At 40.6% G+C, this 22,484-nt stretch overlaps 1 pseudogene; it reads right to left on the minus strand.

Moving 5' to 3' along the window:
* Nucleotides 1-4,849: 4,849 nt before the first annotated feature.
* On the minus strand, nucleotides 4,850-5,043 carry LOC114886541 (annotated as a pseudogene).
* Between the last annotated feature and the right edge of the window lie 17,441 nt (nucleotides 5,044-22,484).

Here is a 22,484-nt window from a genome sequence, read left to right on the forward strand (position 1 = left end):
TTTGCCATATCTTCTCCCCCAATTTTTCTGGATTATGATTCTTCAAAAGTTTCAAAACTTTCTTTAAAAAATGTTTATGCCATCTAATAATAACAGCAACACAGTGTTTTCTTTTTCCTGAAACACCTTCACAGACATTTTCTCAAATATTCTTCACCACAATCTTATAGAGAAAGTAAAGAGGGACTTACATCCTCATCGCAAGATGAGGAAATTAAGACTCAGAGGATTGAAGTGACTTGCTCAACATCACACAGCTAGAAAGGGGACTCAGGTTTTAGCCTCCTAGCCCAATGCTCTTTTCATCCAGCCTCTACCTCTCAACATTATCTCATTTGATCATTGTTACTTGGAGACCCACATTCAGGCCAATTTATCATTATTACAGGCCCCCTGAGCAGTCAGTCCCTTTACTCCCATGGAAAGTCCCATGGGAGGGAACAAAAGAGATCAAAACATTTTTCTCTCCTGTCAAGTACATAAATAAGTGAATAAAATCATGGAAAACTCCCCCTTCTCTATCCTGCTTATCTGCCTAATTAGAAACTGTAGGGCAAGACAACATTTAGATAACTAGGAAAGCTCCTACCAGAAGTTGGGGCTGGAAGACCTAACATATTTCTTGACCAGGCTGTGAAGGGTTGTTACAGCCATTTTAACACAGGAGAAAGATTGAGTACATCTAGTAAGAGGTGACATCTTAAATGTAAAGGACCCAACTTTTTTTTTTTAAATGTATGTATTTATTTATTTGGCTGCATTGGGTCTTCGTTGCTGCATGCAGGCTTTCTCTAGTTGTGGCAAGTGGGGGCTACTCTTCGATGCAGTACAAGGGCTTCTCATTGCAGTGGCTTCTGTTGTTGTGGAGCCCGGGCTCTAGACATGAGGACTTCAGTAGTTGTGGCTCGCAGGTTCTAGAGCACAGGCTCAGTAGTTGTGGCGCAGGGGTTTGGTTGCTCTGCAACATGTGGGATCTTCCCGGACCAGGGATCGAATCCGTGTTCCCTGCATTGGCAGGCGGATTCTTAACTACTGCGCCACAAGGGAAGTCCGAAAAGACCCAACTTCTGAGAAGGCTCTGATTATTAGATACTCCTACGTTTGGTGAAAGTTTGGTTTTGTTTCTTCAGAGATCCTTACCACCCCAAGATATTATGATTCTGAGTTTCTCAAGAGTGTAATACTCTAGAATCCTAAGACTGTAAAGTGTCTAAAGGCTCTAAAATCTTGTAATTCTTGTGGAACAACTTTACAAAGGGAAGATCAAGTTGTGGAGTAGCCAGTTCTTAGCTATCTCTCCTTCTCTACCTGCCCCACCCCTAACCTGCTATTCACTTAAATCTCCAAGTATTTAATTGCCCATTGGAGAAATACAAAAATTATGGCACGTTCATCCATGGAATACTTTATACTATATATTCAATTAAAATGACGAAGAAAAATACTTACTTTGTAACAAAGAATACATGACTTTATATAGCATTACCCCAATTGTGTTAAAATAGATACACAGAAAAAAAAAAGGAAGAATGACAAAAATCAGCCATGATTATTTCTGGCCGGTGGGATATCAGCATTTTTCTTTTCATTATGCCTTCCCAAATTTCCTAAATTATGCATATATTTTTATAATCAGAAAAAAAATGTTTTAAGTTCAAACATGTTAGGCCACACCTGGCGCCGCCGATTTATTGTTGGGATACAGAGATGAGTCATCTCAAAGGCGAGGGAGGGGCCAGCTGGGCATTGACAAGGGCTGGCTTTGAAGGGGAGGGACAAGCACTGGATAGGGTGAGGGCTGATCAGCTCAGTTCGAGTTCAACCCGGAAGCGCTGACGGTAGCACATGACAGGGCAAAATCCAGCCACAAGAACTGGGAATAACGTGGCAACCACAATATGCGAGCAAGGCCCGTCTCACCCAAGACGCGCCGGCGGCCCTCTGGCCCACGCCCCTGGCGAGTTCCCGCCCCTTGCCTTTCCCCATTGGTCCGCTGAAGTTCATTTGGCTCCTAGTGCCCGCCCCTCTGGGGCGTACGAGAGGTGGTGCATCCCTCCTCCACTTCCGACAGGAGCAGCCATACTGAGTGTGGCGGGACCGAGACGGGTTGGGGGAGCACTTTGCTCTTTGGCCTCCGCTTTTATCCTCCCAGTATTTCTCTTTAGTCTCGGGTTATCAGGACCCAGAGGAAAGGGCTGTTTGCCAGTTGGTAGCAGGGCGTTCGTGTGAAGTGCAGAGGTTTCCTTCACTGCCTCCAGTTCCCAGGAGGCCTGCGGGTTTTAGTTTTCAAAAGGAGATGTCATCACAAAATCTTTCCAAGGTCCTAATGCCCTGTGGTTAGGATCTCAGAACCACTTAAAATCAGATCCTTAGAGGTAGAGTGACCATATAATTTATTGTTAAAACTGGCACAGATTTGAAAGTCTAAGGTGATACTATTAATTACCATTGGCCCAACAGTCATATATGTGGACTGTTCTGGAATTTAGAGCCACCCTACTCCAGATCAAGTCTTAGGCCCAGGTTTTTGTTTGTGTGTGCGTGTGTGCACGTGCGCGCGCGCGCTGAAGTGTATGTACGGAACACTTCCATTTTAATCATTTTTATTTTTTTATTTTACTGTAGTTGATTTACAGGGTTATATTGGTTTCAGGTTTACAATGTAGTAATTCTATATTTTTATAGATTATTCTCCGTTTAAAGTTATAACATTGGCTCTACATTAGATGCTTGGATCTTATTCATTTTATATCTTCTACTTCGTGTCTCTTAATCCCCTTAACCTATCTTGTCCCTCCCCCACCCCTCTCCACAACGGTGACCACTAGTTTGTTCTCTATATCTGTGTCTGTTTCTGTTTCTTGTTATATTCATTTGCTTATGTTTTAGTTTCCACATATAAGTGAAAACACAGTATTTGATTTATTTCACTAAGCATAATACCCTCTAGCTCCAGCCATGTTGTTGCAAATCCTTCTTAATCATTTTTAAGTGGCATTAATGACATTCAGAGTGTAGTGCAACTGTCACCATTATCTGTTTCCAAAATTTTTTATCACCTAAAATAGAAACTCTACCATTTGGCAATAACTCCCCATTACCCCATTTCACCAGCCCCTGGTAGTCTCTTTGAATTTGCCTTTACTAGATAATTCACATAAGCGGAATCATGCAATATTTGTCCTTTTATGTCTGACTTACTTCCTCAGTATAATGTTTTCAAGTTTCATCCATATTGTAGCATGTATCAGTACTTCATTCCATTTTATGGCTGAATAAAATTCCACTGTATGGTTATATCACAATTTGTTTTTGCATTTATTAGCTAGCTGATGGACACTTGGGGTGTTTCTACCTTTTGGCTATTGCAAATAATGCTGCTATGAAAACTCCCGTACAAGTATTTTGTTTGATTCCGTTTTCAACTCTTTTGAGTATATACTTAGGAGTAGGATTGTTGGGTCATATGGTAATTCTATGTTTTAACTTTTTGTTTTAACTTTTAACCTGTCATACTGTTTTCCACAGCAGCTGTACCATTTTACACTCCCATCAAAAACAGATAAGGGGGGACTTCCATGGTGGTGCAGTAGTTAAGAATCCGCCTGCCAATGCACGGGCATGAGTTCAATCCCTGGTCCAGGAAGATCCCACATGCTTCTGAGCAACTAAGCCCCTGCGCCACAAGTAGTGAGCCCGCGTGCCACAACTACTGAAGCCCGAGCACCTAGAGCCCTGCTCTGCAACAAGAGAAGCCACTGCAACGAGAAGCCCGCTTACCACAATGAAGAATGGCTCCCACTCGCTGCAACTAGAGAAAGCCTGCACACAGCAACAAAGACCTAATGCAGCCAAAAAATAAATAAAATTTTTAAAAAAAATGGATAAGGGTTCCAATTTCTCTACATCCTCACAAAAACTTGTTATTTTCCATTTTTTATTTTATTTATTTATTTAACATAAATAAGCAGGATCAACAAGCAGGCCCCTGGCTTACTTCAGGACATAAAGTTTATAGAACGGGTCTTTAATTCATGGCCTGGTATACCAAGATTTTAGAAATCTAAATCTTTACTGGCTGAGTTACATGAAGGGCTCCCTGTTCAGGCTAAGAGCCAAAATGTCAATTTCACTTAAATTTTTTTTCTACCAGTGTACATTAATAGAAATGCCATTGCAAAATTTGACTTTAAAAAAAATTGGGCACATATGTCTGAAGTTTAAAATCATTTTATTCAACAAATATCTACAGAGAAGTTTAGGCCTGTTACCATCTTTATTCTTATTTTGTTCATTAATTTGTAAAGTAAATATTATGAATTTCTCTTTCTCTGAGATTTACATGGTGCTCTCTATTAAGGCTTGAACGAGGCTAGTCCTTCCAGCATGTGTCCAAGTCAAGATGAAATGTGGCGTATATGTAGTGCCAATGCTTCCCCATCACATTCATTTCTGGATATCTTTAAGTAGCATATTTTTTTCCTTCAAGACTATAAGGTTTGGGATAGAGAGCAATTAGAAATCACAAGGATAGGAGGGATTTTTAGACCCTGTGCTAATTGGAGTAGGTGGTAATGTTGGTGGGGTCATATTATGTTTTTTTTTCTTCAAATCATTTTAATAACCTGGCAGTGATTCAAAGTATAAGAAGATTCAAACGTCTTCCCTTTAAAGGGGATGCTACCATGATTGCCTCACAACAAGCATGATCCAAGGCAATCATGAGACTGGATTCCAAAGAGCAAGGGTCGTAGGAAAGCTTCAAGGCTCACAGATTGAAGAGCTTGGTTTCAGAAAGTCTCTTGAGGGCGAGCAGACAGCAGAAGAGACCTGAAATTTTAAGAGATCCTCAGAGGACGGGGTGCAATTGCTGGGTCATGAGCACCTTAAAGCATGCCTTGATGGTAATATGGTGTCAAGAGTATTTGTCGCCTGGGAGAACTGAGCAGGATGGGCCATGCAGGTCTGTTGTCTCATAGGGTCAAGCTTCTTCAGCGAATAGATCCGGTCTCCCTGCTCATTGAGATAATACTGGAGAAACATGACCACACCAAAGCCAGAGGGTCCAATTCCGTCTGCCCATATTATGTTGTGCTTTAAAAAAAATATGGAAGTTTTTACTTTTGGAAATTAAAAAAAAAGAATCTGTCCAAAATAGAAGCTGCATTCACTAAGCAGTCAATTCTATAAGTGAAGAAATTGCCAATTAAAAACATTTTATTGGGCTTCCCTGGTGGCGCAGTGGTTGAGAGTCCGCCTGCCGATGCAGGGGACATGGGTTCGTGCCCCGGTCCGGGAAGATCCCACATGCCGCGGAGCGGCTGGGCCCGTGGGCCTTGGCCACTGAGCCTGCGCGTCCGGAGCCTGTGCTCCGCAATGGGAGAGGCCACAACAGTGAGAGGCTCGCGTACCGCAAAAAAAAAAAATATTTATTTATTTATTTTGGCTGCACCATGTCTTAGCTGCAACATGCGGGATCTTCCTTGCAGCATGCAGGATCTTTAGTTGTGGCATACAGGCTATTAGTTCTGGCCTGCGGGCTTCTTTGGTTGCAGCATGAGGACACTTAATTGCAGCATGCATGTGGAATCTAGTTTCCCGACAAGGGATCGAACCCAGGTCCCCTGTATTGGGAGCATGGAGTCTTACCCACTTGACCACCAGGGAAGTCCCAGAAATTGCCAATTATAATGTTCTCTCTTTCAAACCTTTCCACAAACCTTCCCATCCCTTGAGCCAATCTTCTATCAGAATTGCCTTTAAAAATAAACAGACCTGGGCTTCCCTGGTGGCGCAATGGTTGAGAGTCCGCCTGCCAATGCAGGGGACACGGGTTCGTGCCCCAGTCCTGGAAGATCCCACATGCCGCGGAGCGGCTGGGCCCGTGAGCCATGGCCGCTGAGCCTGCGCGTCCGGAGCCTGCGCTCCGCAACGGGAGAGGCCACAACAGTGAGAGGCCTGCGTACCGCAAAAAATAAAATAAAATAAAAAAATAAACAGACCTGAAAGAAAAGTGTATCTAAATATGATTTTTGTACCTGCAGAGCATATCTCTTCTCAAGAACATATAAGAGGCATAATAATCTCCTTTGCTCCTTCCCAAATTTTCTGCAACTAGGAATTATAGTGAGTATTTTACTCTATCCTCTATAAAAATCAGAAAATTATAGTATGTGTTTTCTAGTTCAGTCTCTCTGTTGAGCATGTGAGATTGCTTGGTTCTAAACTTTGGATTAGGGCAGTCTCACTGCTAAAGAAAGAAACCCTTAGCCAGTCTGTGGGGCTGCAAGATCTGATTTCTTACTAGAGGTTACTCATAATTAGAGTTGCAAGATTTAGCAAACAAAAATAAGGATGCCCAGTTAAATTTGAATATAGAATTTAAAATTCTAATTTAATTTGGTATCCAGTATTTTATCTGGCAACCCAACCTAATTAATACACCAATATTATGCATTCATTATTTCAACTTACTATGCTTTTATTGAACACCCCTAGAGTAAAACACTGGGCTAGGCTTTGTAGGTCAAACCGAAGGTAAAATGTGTGTCCTCAAAGAATTTATAATATTGGAAGATATAAGGCAGAACACTGAAATTACATGTAAACAAACGAAAACTACATGTATAATAATGTTACTATATAGAGCTGCCTGTCAGTCTCTCTGTAGTTTGTTTCTTTGAATGTTGAGTATTGGTCCCTTTCAGGTATTTGTATTTGGAAGAACAGAGTCCTTCCCCTGTAGTAAAGCTCTGTCTTGGAATTAGCATGACTTTTGCCTGTTCATTACTACCAAAGCATAAATACCTGGTATTGAACAGGACTGTTCAATATTTTAACTGTCTATACAGCAAAGTGAAAAATTAGAAACCTAGACACTTAAATGCTCTTTTTTCATTATAATTTCAAGCTTGCTTTATCTTAATTTGTGATTGATATTTAATCAGTAGTAGTTTGTTATACTTTGAACTTTTGGGTTTGCCTTCTGTTAAGAATTTAATGGAATTTAATGACTCTAAACAAACACTTAAGAAGATGGTACTTAAAGGAAGCCTATGACCCCTTTGCAATGGATGAATTGTTTTGCAATGTGAGTAATTTCATTCTCTAATTTATGAGTTTATAAGTAAAATGGGTTAATAGTTCAGATACTAATGTTAAGTTTTCTATCAAATAATACAAAAAGGATGTTATCCCAAGGGGAAAAGAGTAACATCTCTATATAAACATTTTTTTTGCATCTTTCCCTCCAAATGATAACTATTTATTGAGTTCTTTCTCTGTGCAGGCACTATGCTACATGCTTTACAGACATCATTTAATTTAATTCTGATGGAGAAACCAAGGCTAGAGAGGTTGGAGATGTGACCCAATATTTTTTTAGGATATCTGGTGATCTTGTAAACACTAACAACAGAAAGCACAACTGCATGCAACATTTTTCTTAAATGAAGAGTTTTAAAGCACTCAATTTTTAAAAGAGAGATCCGAGTTAAATACAAGGAAAAACTTCCTGATAATGAAGAACTGGAATGGAGAGAGTGGAGAGATTTTCTTCACTATATAGTATACTAAAGGATCAGTTGATGTTTATATGCCTAGAAGCCGATAGAGATAAATAAGCACTACAGATCTTCTCTGAGCTCAGTAATTATGGGAAAAGGACTTTGCCTGGAGACCAGAGAGGGGACTTGTATCGGAGGTGTATTGTTCCCTTTCCAGCTTCAATCCTATGTCCACCTACTGTGGAAACTTGCATGGCAATTGCTACTTCTAAAACAATAAATAATAATTATCTACCTCTAGCTATTGGATTCTTACTTCAATGAAATATGTGTAAAACTAAACTCACTATCTTCCTGCCTTTCTTGACCTTGTATGCCCCACTTCTTTATTTGCTACCTTCTTTTTTCTTTCCTTCTCTTCAGAACGAAATTCCTTAGATGAAAGAGTCTTCACTTCTTGCCTCCATTTCTTTTTTTTCCCCTCCATTTCTTAGTCTCCCATTTCCTCTTAAACCCAAGCGTGGCTTCTCTCCTCCTCTCTCCATTGAAACTTCTTTGACTCAGGACAGTGACATTTTAAAAAAGGAAAATTTTATTGAAATATAATTTACAAATGATAAAGTCACTCATTTTAAGTGGCTTAACTATAATTCAGTGATTTTTATTAAATTTACAACATTGTACAATCATCACCACAATCAAATCTGAAAACATTTCTATTGCCTTGAAAAGAGCCCTGTGCCCATTTGCAGGCACTCACCTTTTGAGAACAGATTCAATGAATGATTTTCAGTCCACAACTTACCTAACTGCTCTGAATACATTTGGCCCTACTGACCATACCTTTCCTTTTGAAACTTTCTCTTCCCTTCTTTCTGGCCATCACTTTCTCCTGGTTTCTCTCTTAACTTTTTTTTTTCTCTCCTAACTTTTTGATAATTCTTCACAGATTACTTTCTCTGCCAGGCTTTATTATTTTTAAAAATATTTATTTATTTATTTATGTATTTGGTTGCACCGGGTCTTAGTTGCGGCACGCGGGATCTTCCTTGCCGCGTGAGGGATCTTTGTCACGGTATGAGGGATCTGTTTCCCCGACCAGGAATTGAACCCCAACCCCCTGCATTGAGAGCATGGAGTCTTAGGCACTGGACGACGTGGGAAGTCCCTGCCTTACTTTAAATTTATTTATTTATTTATTTATTTACTTATTTATTTATATCTGCATTGGGTCTTTGTTGCTGCGTGCGGGCTTTCTCTAGTTGTGGTGAGTGGGGGCTACTCTTCGCTGCGGTGTGCGGGCTTCTCATCACGGTGGCTTCTCTTGCTGCGGAGCACCAGCTCTAGGCACGCGGGCTTCAGTAGTTGTGGCATGCGGGCTCAGTAGTTGTGGCTCCTGGGCTCTAGAGCGCAGGCTCAGTAGTTGCGGCACACGGGCTTAGCTGCTCCATGACATGTGGGATCTTCCCGGACCAGGGATCGAACCCGTGTCCCCTGCATTGGCAGGTGGATTCTTAACCACTGCGCCACCAGGGAAGTCCCCGTGCCTTACTTTAACTATTGCTGTTCCATTGAGTTCTGTCCTGGCCTTTCAGCCTACACCTACTTAAGTGATTACATTCATCTTCATGGCTACAACTGCCATCTGTAAGCCGATGACTCAAAAATTTCTATTTCCAGCTCAGACTTGTGCCCTGAGCTCCAGTCTGGTATAGTATAGTATAGTAAAACTACTTATCATCAACAGTGGTTCTTCTCTTGTGCTCTCGCTATAATAAAATGCAAACAGAAAACTCATCAAATTAGCAGTTAAATCCTGTTCCTCTTTGAGGAGGAAATTAAGATTCACCTATATTGTATTAAGTATCAAAGTGCTAGATGAAATATGAAATATACATATGATCGCTGAAGTCTATAGACAATAATATACTCTTCTTCTCAGATCTTGTAAGTAAAATAGAATTTTAATGTACCTGCAACTCTATTACTTCATTCTAGCTTAAATTTTTACATATGTGTCTCACCAGGAGATTGATATAAACTCAAGAGCAGGGACCAAATCTTTTTCTGCTTTGTCTTTCCAGTAAGAAAGCACAGTCCTTGGTATAAAGTAGGTAAAAGTATTGTAGAAGGAATAAATGAATGTATCAGGGCAGAACATACTTGAAACTGAACTGGTGTGTTAGTGTAGTGTACATTGGTGGTGGACTACCAAATGTCATTTTCCATCTTTTCTTCCTTATTAAAAAATTGTAATTTTTTTGTAATAACCCATCTCCCTCCACATAGCAATACACTTTTGTATTTATCATAGAAATCCTATTTCTCATGCCAGTGACAGATATAGGATGGCTATATGAAGAAATTCTTGCCAGTGAGATGTAATGGGCAAAGAAGATATACAGATTGCCAACAAACTCCTGAAAGAGTGTTCAACACCATTAATCATTAGAGAAATGCAAATCAGAACTACAATGAGATATCATCTCACACCAGTCAGAATGACCATCATCAAAAAATCTACAAACAGGGCTTCCCTGGTGGCACAGTGGTTGAGAGTCCGCCTGCTGATGCAGGGGACGCGGGTTCGTGCCCCGGTCCGGGAAGATCCCACATGCCGCGGAGCGGCTAGGCCCGTGAGCCATGGCCGCTGGGCCTGCGCATCCGGAGGCTGTGCTCCGCAATGGGAGAGGCCACAACAGTGAGAGGCCCACGACCCCAAAAAAAAAAAAAAAAAAAAATCAGTTTCCTAGGCCATACCTTCAGAGATTTTGGCTCAGTAGTTGCAGCTTGAGGTTCCATAATCTTTATTTTTTATTTTTATTTATTTATTTTTTGGTACGTGGGCCTCTCACTGTTGTGGCCTCTCCTGTTGTGGAGCACAGGCTCCAGACACGCAGGCTCAGCGACCATGGCTCACGGGCCCAGCCCCTCTGCGGCATGTGGGATCTTGCCGGACCGGGGCACAAACCCATGTCCCCTGCATTGGCAGGCGGACTCTCAACCACTGAGCCACCAGGGAAGCCCCATAATCTTTATTTTTGACAAATTCCTCAGATTGATTTTGACTGTAGGTGTAATGAGACTCTCTATTGGAGAACATTGTGGAGTGGAGAGAGTGACAATTTTGTGTTTCTTTGGACTGTGGTGCCATGCTGAAATGGGCCTGTGGTAGGAGTATAAAGGCATATATTCATTCAGATTATCTTAATAGTGGTAACGGTGAAAATGGAGCTAATTGTAACAGAGAGATTTTAAAGAGATAGCTTTCACAGGGTTTGGTGACTGATTACATATGAATGATGTGGAAGAAGAAAAGGTCAAGGATAACAGTAAATATCCTGATTTAAGTGATTCCCATCTCTTGTTGGTTCTATGATTGATTCCCTTATTCCCTATACTTTAAATGAAGATAATAATATCTACTTCATAGCATTATTATGAAGTATAAATAAATTAGGGTGTTTAATAAATACTCAAAAATATTTAGTTTTCTAAAAGAAGTTTAATAACAATAGAAGGTAGCATATGGTTAAAGCTTAATGAAGGACTGGTGCAAACTATAAGAATTAAAGGAGTCATGGAGGAGGAAAGATCATTGTGGTCTGGCATGAAGCATCTCAGTACTTTAAAAAATTCAATTACATTTTTAAATTTTGAGGGTTTTTTAAATTCAATTACATTTTTAAATTTTGAGGGTTTTTTAGATTTTTTTTAAAATTTTATTTATTTATTTATTTTTGGCTGTGTTGGGTCTTTGTTGCTGCACGGGCTTTTCTAGTTGTGGCGAGCGGGGGCTACTCTTCATTGTGGTGCACAGGTTTCTCATTGTGTTGGCTTCTCTTGCTGCGGAGCATGGGCTCTAGGCATGCAGGCTTCAGTAGCTGTGGCACACGGGCTCAGTAGTTGTGGTTCGCGGGCTCTGGGGCGCAGGTTCAGTAGTTGTGGTGCACGGGCTTAGGTGCTCTGCGGCATGTGGGATCTTCCCCCACCAGGGCTCGAACCTTTGTCCGCTGCATTGGCAGGTGGATTCTTAACCACTGCGCTACCAGGCCTAGATTTATTTTTTATTGAGGGAACATTGGTTTATAACATTATATAAATTTCAAATCCAAAAAAGAAGGAACGAGGAAATCCAAAAAAGAGGGGATATATGTATACATGTAGCTGATTCACCTTGCTGTACAGTAGAAACTAACACAACGGTTGTAAAGCAACTATACTCCAATAAAAATTTAAAAATAAATAAATAAATTTCAAGTGTACAGCATTACATTTCTATTTCTGTATACCTCACAGCATGCTCAGAGCACTTCCTTCTGTCACCATAGAAGGTGATTCCCTTTATCCATTTTGCCCTCTGCCCCTTCCCCTTTGGTAACCCCTACTCTGTTCTCTATATCTATGACTTTGTTTTTGTCTGCTTTGGTTTGTTCATTTATTTTGTTTTGAGTTTTTAAAAAATATTCTATATATGAATGAAATCATACAGTATTTGTCTTTCTCCATGTGACTTATATCACTTAGCATAATACCCTCAAGGTCCATCCATGTTGTCACAAATGGCAAGATTTCATCTTTTTTATGGTTGAGTAGTATTCATATATATACATATATATGAATATATATATCTATCTTACATCTTCTTTATCCATTCATCCATTGATGGGCACTTAGCTTGTTTCCATACCTTGGCTATTGTAAATAATGCCACAATGAACAAAGAGGTGCATATATCTTTTTGAATTAGTGTTTTCATGTTCTTTGGATAAATACCCAGAGGTGGGATAGTTGGATCATATGGTAGTTGTATTCTTAATTTTTTGAGGAATCTCCATACTCTTTTCCACAGTAGCTGCACCAATTTACATTACCCCCAACTGTGCACAAGGGTTCCCATTTCTCCACATCCTCACCAACACTTGCTATATCTTGCCTTTTTGATAATAGTCATTCTAACAGTTGTGAGGTGATATCTCATTGTAGTTTTCATTTGCATTTCCCTAATAATTAGTACTGTTGAACATCTTTTCCTGTGCCAGTTGGCCATCTGTTTGTCTTCTCTGGAAAAATGTCTATTCAGCTCCTCTGCCCATTTTTAAATTGGGTTGCTTGTTTTTTTGTTGTTGAATTGTATAAGTTCTTTATATATTTTGGGTATAAACCCCTTATCGAATATTTCATTTGCAAATATCTTCTCCTATTCAGTAGGTTGTCATTTTGTGTTTGTTTTGTTTTGTTTTGGCGGAGTTGTGTCTTCGTTGCTGCATGCAGGCTTTCTCTAGTTGCAGCGAGCGGGGACTACTCTTTGTTGCGGTGCGTGGGCTTCTCATTGTGGAGGCTTCTCTTGTTGCGGAACACAGGCTCTGGGTGTGCAGATTTCAGTAGTTGCAGCATGCGGGATCAGTAGTTGCAGCACATGGGCACTAGAGTGCGTGGGCTTCTGTAGTTGCAGCACACGGGCTCAGTAGTTGTGGCTCGCGAGCTCTAGAGCACAGGCTTAGTAGTTGTGGCGCACGGGCTTAGTTGCTCTGCAGCATGTGGGATCTTCGTAGACCAGGGATTGAACCTGTGTCCCCTGCATTAGCAGGCAGATTCTTAACCACTGCGCCACCAGGGAAGTCCCTGTCATTTTGTTTTGTTGACAGTTTCTTTTGCTGTGCAGAAGCTTTTTAGTTTGATGTAGTCCCGTTTGTTTATTTTTTTGTTTCCCTTGCCTGAGTAGACTCATCTAGAAAGATATTGCTAAGACAAATGTCAAAGAAAGTACTACCTATGTTTTCTTCTAGGATTTTTATTGTTTCAGGCCTTACATTCAAGTCTTTAATCCATTTTGAGTTGATTTTTGTGTATGGTGTGGGATAGTGGTCTAGTTTCATTTTTTTTCATGTGACTGTCCAGTTTTCCCAACACCATTTATAAAATTCAATTACGTTTAATTCAAGTGTATATATGCATAGTTTTAAAAAGTCTAATAGTGCTAAAATGCTATTTTTCATGTGCCTAGTTTTTTTGCACTTGTTGGCAAGTTTTCCTTCAACTCAATTTTCTGTATGGTTAAATTTAACTACATTCTTCTGCTCTGTCTGGGTTGGTTACTCTCTAGACTTTTATTGCTTTTCCTAGGAATACCTTTTACTTCTTTCCTGTGTAAGATCTACTATTTCTAGATCTATAACTTCCTTCTCTTTGGTTTAACTCCTTGTTTGGCTTCTTCAATAGCTTTTTGGAAAAGAGTGAATTTTTGAGACCTTTTATATCTGGAAATATTTTACTCTACCTGCACATTTAAATGATAGTTTGCCTGGGAATAGAATTCTAGTTTGAAAATCTTTTCACTTAGAAGTTTCTTTGTTTTTTTCCCCAATTTCCAATGTTATTATTGAGAACATTGATGCCATTTAATTTATTTTATATTTTTGACCGTGCCACGTGTTAGTTGCATCATGTGGGATCTTCGTTGAGGCATGCAGTTTTCTCTCTCTAGTTGTGTTGCAAGGACTCCAGAGCACGTGGGCTCTGTAGTTTGCAGCACGTGGGCTCTCTACTTGAGGTGCCCAAGCTCAGCAGTTGTGACATGCAGGTTTAGTTACCCCGAGGCATGGGGGATCCCAGTTCCCCAACCAGGGATCTAACCCTCATCCCCTGCATCAGAAGACGGACTCTTCACCACTGGACCACCAGGGAAGTCTCCCTTTTCTGTTTTTTAATCCTTTTGATATGTCCTGTTTTAATTTCTGGGAACTTTTAAGATCTTCTTTTGTCTCTGATGTGGAATTTCATGATGATGTGAACTGAAAGGATTTTCTTTTATTTTTGCTGGGCGTTTGATATACACTTTCTTCTCTTTTTTTTTTTTTACAATGGAATCTATGATTTTTTTAAATTAATTAATTTAATTTATTTATGTTTGGCTGCACAAGGTCTTTGTTGCTGCACGTGGGCTTTCTCTAGTTGTAGCGAGTGGGGGCTACTCTTCATTGAGGTGCGTGGGCTTCCCACTGTGGTGGCTTCTTTTGTTGCGGAGCATGGGCTCTAGATGCGCGGGCTTCAGTAGTTGTGGCTCGCAGGCTCAGTAGGTGTGCCTCGCGGGCTCTAGCGCACAGGCTCAGTAGTTGTGGCGCACGAGCTTAGTTGTTCTGCGTCATGTGGCATCTCCCCGGATCAGGGCTTGAACCCGTGTCCCCTGCATTGGCAGGTGGATTCTTAACCACTGAGCCACCAGGGAAGTCCTGACATACACTTTCAATTTGGAAACTCATGTCTCCTAGGTGTGAGAACTTATTTTATATAATTTATTTTATAATAATCTCTGCATTAAAGTTTTCTTCGTTCTCGCTCCATATAATTTCTATTATTTGCATGCTGAGTCTCCTGGATTAATCTTAGATACTCCTCAAATTATCTAGTGTTCATCTCTTAGCTTTATGCTATGCTTTCTGGAATATTTCCTTAATGTTGTCTTTCAATTATTTTATTTTATTTTTAAACTTTGGCTATCATAATTTTAATTTCCAAGAAAACCTGTTTTGAAACAGTGTTCCTTTTTTAAAAATAGGATCTTGCTCTTCCTTCAAAAATGCAATAGTGGGACTTCCCTGGTGGCACAGTGGTTAAGAATCCGCCTGCCAATGCAAGGGACATGGGTGCAAGCCCTGGTCCAGGAAGATGCCACATTCTGTGGAGCAACTAAGCCCATGTGCCACAACTACTGAGCCTGTGCACTAGAGCCTGCAAGCCACAACTACTGAAGCCCACATGCCTAGAACCCATGCTCCACAACAAGAGAAGCCACTGTAATGAGAAGCCCACACACCACAACAAAGAGTAGCCCCTGCTCTCCCCAACTAGAGAAAGCCTGCATGCATCATCAAAGATCTAATGCAGCCAAAAATAAATAAATAAATAAATAAAATGAAAAATGCAATAGCTTTTATCATAGACTTTCTTTCCTTTCTATCTATCTATCTTTCTTTCTTTTTGCTGGCTTATTTGTTTTATTTTTCTTTATTTCATATTGGAGATTTTATCAAATATATGGTAAACTTTTACAGTTTGTTCAGATTTAAGAGAAGCATCAAAGTAATTGGAAGCTCAACGTGAGGGGTAGAATTTCTTGATTAGAAGGGTTCAGTATAGATGATTTGGTGGTGAACTGGCTTTTTTATTGAAGTTACCTCTATATTCAGAACTTACAGGTCCTTTCTCTGCGATGTTTCAGCTTATATACAGAAGGATCTTTCCATCTCTTTTTCAGTCTTATAAGATGCTGCCAGTGTTATGAAAGGTGCTTGGAGAGAGACCATTGGTTATCAATCCCCATATCTTCTGACAGCACCTCACCCTAGTAGTCTACTATGCCTGGTTTATGAGCCTAGAGCCTCTTATGTGCCATTCTTCCATAGATGGGGATAGGTTTATGACTACTGTTTATATCGTCTTTGATACAATTCCCTTGTTTTGGGCCCCGTTTCTCTTCCCTACCTTCTGTGGTACCTGGTATTTCACATTCCTGATCCTTTCTGTGGTTCAGCTTGGCTGATTGACTTGCTTCTTGTTGCTTTCCCCTTCAGTAAGCACTTTCTATCCTGTTTAGTCAGTTACCATTGCTCTTTCTTTGTCTCCCAACTTAAAATATTATGTGTCTGGGTTAGAGATGTCACAGCCAGAGTTTGCGTTTTTACTTTTTCTTCTTGTTTTGGAACAATTTCAGAAAAGGAAGGAGGCAGAAACTCCTTTAATCTACCATCCTAAAACTGGAAGTTTGTTCAATTTTTCTGAATGGTGTTGCAGCTTATTATCTCACTGGTTAGTTTCAGCTATAAGCTACCATAATGATTTCGATACCTTTTGATTTTTATTTAAAATTCAAAAATCTGTAGAAATGTTCACTAATAGATGGTTTCTCTTAGCATCTTAGGCAAGTTACAATTTGGCTGTACAGTCTGTTGGCATTTCAGTGCAAACAGTATTGGTCTCATTTTTCTTTCCTAAGATGCTCTGTTCTTTACATAAACAGCAGTAGAAGCAGTTGTTCTCTTCTATTGTGAGAGAGATTATCTCTTAGTAGCAAGTGGAGTGATTCATTCTCCGGCACATCTTAGAGGAGACTTTATTATTTGTGGGGGTTAGAGTGTGGGGAGAGGAGAGTTCCAGCAATGTGTCAGATATTACACATTCTGGACCTACATAAAAAGAAGCAACCTCGGGGCTTCCGTGGGGCTTCCCTGGTGGCGCAGTGGTTGAGAGTCCACCTGCCGATGCAGGGGACACGGGTTTGTGCCCTGGTCCGGGAAGATACCGCGTGCTGCGGAGCGGCTAGGCCCGTGAGCCATGGCCACTGAGCCTGCGCGTCCGGAGCCTGTGCTCCGCAACGGGAGAGGCCACAACAGTGAGAGGCCCGCGTACTGAAAAAAAAAAAAAAAAAAAGATAAAAAAAGAAGCAACCTCTTCTCCCACTGCAATTTCAAAACCTAGAAGTAACACCTTACATCTAAGGCTCTGAGAAATCACATTATTCATAAGGACCATGATTCACACGAATGGAACAAAATGGAATTATCAAAAATAGATTTTGTAGATCACTCTGCAGCAAAAATATCTTGTAACATAGCTTATAAATTGGCCATAATCATAGGTAGAACAATTCCATTGAAGTTCTAACTGCCTTCTCCTCCACCTTGACTGAATAACATTTATACTTCTACCATGGCACATCCTTGAAGGTCAAGGTATTTGGAAAACAGGTTTTGACATGAGGCCTCCTATGTCTTTTTTTTTTAATTGTAGTCCTTTTGAAATGAGACTTGCTTAAACATACCTTGTGTTAATTGTGCTTATTTAACTGGTCACCTTGAATTATTGGGCATTTGTCATTTTTATGCTTTGTATATTGACCCACTATTATTTTTAGTAGCAATGATTCTAATAACTTGTGGAGTAGGTTAGAAGGGCTTCACATTTGATGGAATTTGAATTCCTGCCAGATCTATTATTTGTTTCAAATATGAGCAATATGATTTCAGTCCTTTTACCTGCGCAGTTTTTCTCCTTTTATTGATTTCCTGCCTCTCCAAGAGTAATAAATCCTTTTTAGGGGGTAGTAAACAGAAAAAGACATTACAGTTTGGTAACCACTACTGTATTTTATATATATATACACATATATATATATACACACATACACACATGTATGTATACATACACACACACACACACACAAGCACACACACACAGTATTGAGTGCCTAATGTTCAAGGAGTTGTGTGAGGTGTTTTAAGGGATCTAAAGATGAGAATGTCAGATGCTTTCAGCTGCAAGTAACAATGACAAAGACATATTATGAAGACATTAATACATATAAAGACATTTATTATTTTGCTAAAAAAAAATCCAGAGGAAGTCCAGTTCCAAGGTTGGTACAGAGGCCCAATGATGCCTTTTAGCTTTTTGCTTAGCCATCATCAGTGGTTGGCTTTTTTCTTCAGGATTATATATTAATGTTCACAAGATGTCTTTGCCCTAGATATCATGTCCTTATATAACCATATCCAATGGAAGAAAAATGGCAGTTTTTCCTCATCTATCTGTTCTCATCAAGGAAGAAAATTTATCTCAGAAGTCTCTGGCACATTTCCTTTGTATCTCACTGGCTCAGATCAAGTTAGGTGCCTATAGCTTAGCTGAAGGGAAGCTGGAAAAGTATCTGTCATTTCCAATATCTATTGTGGAAATGTGTGTGTGCGTGTGTTTGTTGTTGGATAGGCAACAAATACTGTCTGTCATCAGGGAGTAAGATGAAATCTCAGTCCTCCCTCAAGAAGTTTTTTGTCTCTGGGGCAGAAAGTCAAGCTGTAATTATATTACAATTTCTGTGTGCTAGATTCCTGCTCATACTCATGGGCTTCAAATTAACAATCCCTTTTTTTTTTTTTTTTTTTTGAGGTATGCGGGCCTCTCACTGTTGTGGCCTCTCCCGTTGCGGAGCACAGGCTCCGGACGCACAGGCTCAGCGGCCATGGCTCATGGGCCCAGCCGCTCCGCGGCATGTGGGATCTTCCCGGACTGGGGCACGAACCCATGTCCCCTGCATCGGCAGGCGGACTCTTAACCACTGCGCCACCAGGGAAGCCCCAACAATCCCTTTTAAACTGATCAGAAAAACAGCTCTAGGTACTTTCCCTTTGGAGCTGCCAAAGCTGTCCTCTCCCATTGTCCCCAGTTTTTGGTTATGAGATCTGATCTGGGCATCTTTTTCATAAGTGTCGTAAAGGAATGCAGTATCAATTTACATCACATGATTTTAAGTGATGTTCTCTTTCTCCAAAACGCTCTTGCCCTTCCATCTCCACATGCCCAAATCCCATTCACCTTTTGAAGAAAACTAAAAATAATCTCTCTCATTTATTTCATTTATTCAGCAAATATCTGTTGCATGCTTGCTGTGGAGCAAGCACTCTGCAAGTGCTGGGAATACAAGACATGAGTTTTGACCTCATGAAGCTTATAGTCAGGTGGGGAAGACTGACAATTAACAAAAACAATTAAGTGATGGGGAAGAATAGGGTACAATGGGAGGATAGGCAGGAGTAGTTACACTCTGTTGGAATTCGAGCAGACAGAGAGGTCTTTTTGAGGACTTTTAAAAGATGATACCTAAAGAATGAGTAGGAATGGGGACGAGGGAGGGAGGTGCACGTGTTCAAGATTAAGAGAAATCATTCAAGTGGAAGTGCTGGTGAAAGCACCCTTGAAAAAGGCCTCTTTAATTCCTCCTTCTCCCAAGTAATTTCTCCGTTTGATGAACCCCATAGCACATATGTAACTTTTGACCATAAGATCTCTAAAGATAAAACATATGACTTACACAGAGCACTTGATAAATATGATTTTGGCTTCAGAGGAGAATAAGGCATTATATGTGTCAACGCAAAATGCTAAGTTAAAACATTAAAAACGTCTGAGGTAAGAGGTGGATTATATCATATCGCTCTTCAAAATGATAGGAATAGCCTCAGCTACCTAGGTGATTACAGAGACCAAAGCAGCAGGGAAGAATTGGTTCATAAAGTTCTGGAGGAAGTACAAAGTAATTATAGTTCCAATCCTCAGATGTTACTTTAAAGGCTATTTCAGGAAACATAATGAAAACCTGGTACCCATCAGAAAGAAAAAATAGCCACTCATTTTTGTTTGCAGAGCTTTTCTTCTTAAATATTGCCTTGGTATTGGCTGCTTTTTGTGTGTACTAGGGTTTTGTGTTACTGGTGGGGTGAGCCTTATCAGACCTGACAAGCTACTTTTAAAATCAAGTATTAAAAAAGAAAAAATCAAACATCCATGTCACAACTCAGGTTTCTACTGTTTCATTTTAGATGCATGATCTAAAATCTTTCTGCTGCTTGGCTGAGAGGAACTAGAAGTTAGTAAATTTTAATAGAGAAGTAGATTTGGGGGTATAGCTGTTGTCTTGATAGGCCAGAATAAATGAAAATTTAAGAATCTCTTTTCCTCCCCTTAATTTATTCTAGTTCATTCAGCAATTCATCCTTGGGTTTGAGAAGGCACTTGTTTGATCCTGCCATTTCTACAGCTAAGTAAACAATAACCCTCAAATAATGAGAAAATGTACATAAGTGTGTTTTGTGAATGGTAAGGCTCTATACACAATTTTAAGGACTTATTTTTTATTATTAACTTGGAACTATTTTTGATACCAGTTTTTAAAAGTGTCCTTTTCAAGGCCAAGGATTACTTTTTCGAATGCTGTCCTATCGTATGGTGAGTTGTGGCTGAAGTATGGTAAGGTGTGGGTTACAAATTCTCTAATTTGATAATTCTTAACCTTTATTTATCTTTTATTAATAGATCTTATTTTTTAAAAGTTTTAGATTTACAGAAAAATTGAGCAGACAGTACAGAAAGTCCACATATACTTCTCCCCATCCCCAGTTTCCTCTATTAATATCTTACATTAGTACGATACATTTGTTACAATTAATGTACCAATATTGATACATTGTAATTAACTAAAGTCCATATTTATTCAGATTTCCTTAGTTTTTGCCTAATGTCCTTTTTCTGTTCCAGGATCCCATTCACCTTTAAACTTACCAGTTTAGTTATGTTAGTTATATCCACATTACACCTAGTTGTCATGTATTCCTGAGCTCCTCTTGAGTGTGACATTAACCTTCATTTTTTGGGTCATGAACTGGGTTGAAAATCTGATGAAAGCTATGGATTCTCTCCACAGAAAGATACACATGCTGCAGATGTCTGATTTAAGGGAGGCTCACCCACAGTAGATTCAGAAGCCCTGCTTTAGAAGGAATGGGTGATCTTTTTTTTAAATTAGTTTTTATTGGAGTATAGTTGAGTTACAATGTTGTGTTAGTTTCTGCTGTACAGCAAAGTGAATCAGTTATACATATACATATATCCACTTTTTTAGATTCTTTTCTCATATAGGTCATTACAGAGTATTGAGTTCCCTGTGCTATATAATAGGTTCTTATTAGTTATCTATTTTATACATAGTAGTCTGTGTATGCCAATCCCAATCTAACCATTTAATCCTCCCCTCCCATAAACCATGTTTGTTTTCTACATCTGTAGAAAGGTGATCTTTTTATTTTATTTTAAAATATATTTATTTATTTATTTTTGGCTGCATTGGGTCTTCGTTGCTGCACGTGGGCTTTCTCTAATTGTGGCGAGCAGGGGATACTCTTCGTTGCAGTGCGTGGGCTTCTCATTTTGGTGGCTTCTCTTTGTTGTGGAGCACGGGCTCCAGGTGCGCAGGCTTCAGTAGTTATGGCACATGGGCTTCAGTAGTTGTGGCTCACAGGCTCTAGAGCACAGGCTCAGTAGTTGTGGCACATGAGCTTAGTTGCTCTGCGGCATGTGGGATCTTCCCAGACCAGGGCTCGAACCCGTGTCCCCTACATTGGCAGGCAGATTCTTAACCACTACACCACCAGGGAAGTCCCCAGGTGATCTTTCAATGTCCACTTCCCCACATCAGGGCCATGCTCTACCTCTAATTTGTTGTGTGACCTTTTTGCAACCCCATTTTCCTACCTGGGCCTCAGTTTCACCACCTGTGAAATGAAGGGTTTAGTTTACCTGACGTCTAACTCCTTTTCTATCACAGTAGAAGGTGGGGGTCACTTAGAACTGTCCATATCTGAGGAACAAATGTTGGTAAGAGAAGACCAAAGCAGGTCAAGCTAGGGAAGTGGATGGGCTTATCAACGAGGAGGTTGTGGAGGTTCAATTGGGGGAAAAGACAAAACCTGGGTTCCACTTTATGGCTCTGCGGATTTTGTAAATCATTTCCTTCCTGTGACCTTCAGCTTTCTTGTCTACAAAAATGTGGAGGCCCTGCTTCTGTTACGAAACTCCTGGGAGCAACAGTACCTAGTAGGGTATCGTCTGAGGAATTATAAGAAAGAAGATGGAGAAGGTGGGTGCAGAGGTGAAGGGCGTATCTGAGGACTGTGAGGCAGAGCTGAGGGCTCAGGAAAGAGGAACCTTCTGTACACCTTAGGGTTTTCCGACTTCACCCACACTTGGGGTCAATTCCGCCTCCATTCTGGCCCCGTCTCCGCCCCAACGCCCTCCCTTCCCCTCAGGTTGCGACGCGTCACACTTCGCATGGCCGCCACGGTGAGACGCTTTCCACCGCAGGAGGGCAGCGCGCGCGCTCTGGCGCTGCCACCTCACTCGACATCTCTGCCCGCCCTTAACCTCTTCCAATTGGCTCAGCCCGTAAGTGACATAAGTGCTCCTTATTCTACCCCGTCAGCTCCCCCAGGCTCCACCCCACCATCTCCCGGCTTCTTCCGACGCGAGGGGAAACCTAACCTCCCCACGTCTCCTCTGCCTGGGCGGAGCCGGGAAAGCAGGCTAAACCAGGAAGGCGCTGGCTGTGGCGCGCACGCGCGCGCGCGCACGCACGCACGCACGCACGCCGTG

This window comes from Monodon monoceros, unplaced genomic scaffold (genome assembly GCF_005190385.1).
Source record: "Monodon monoceros isolate NGI ecotype Baffin Bay Population unplaced genomic scaffold, NGI_Narwhal_1 Super_Scaffold_7, whole genome shotgun sequence".
In the NCBI taxonomy this organism is placed as follows: domain Eukaryota; kingdom Metazoa; phylum Chordata; class Mammalia; order Artiodactyla; family Monodontidae; genus Monodon; species Monodon monoceros.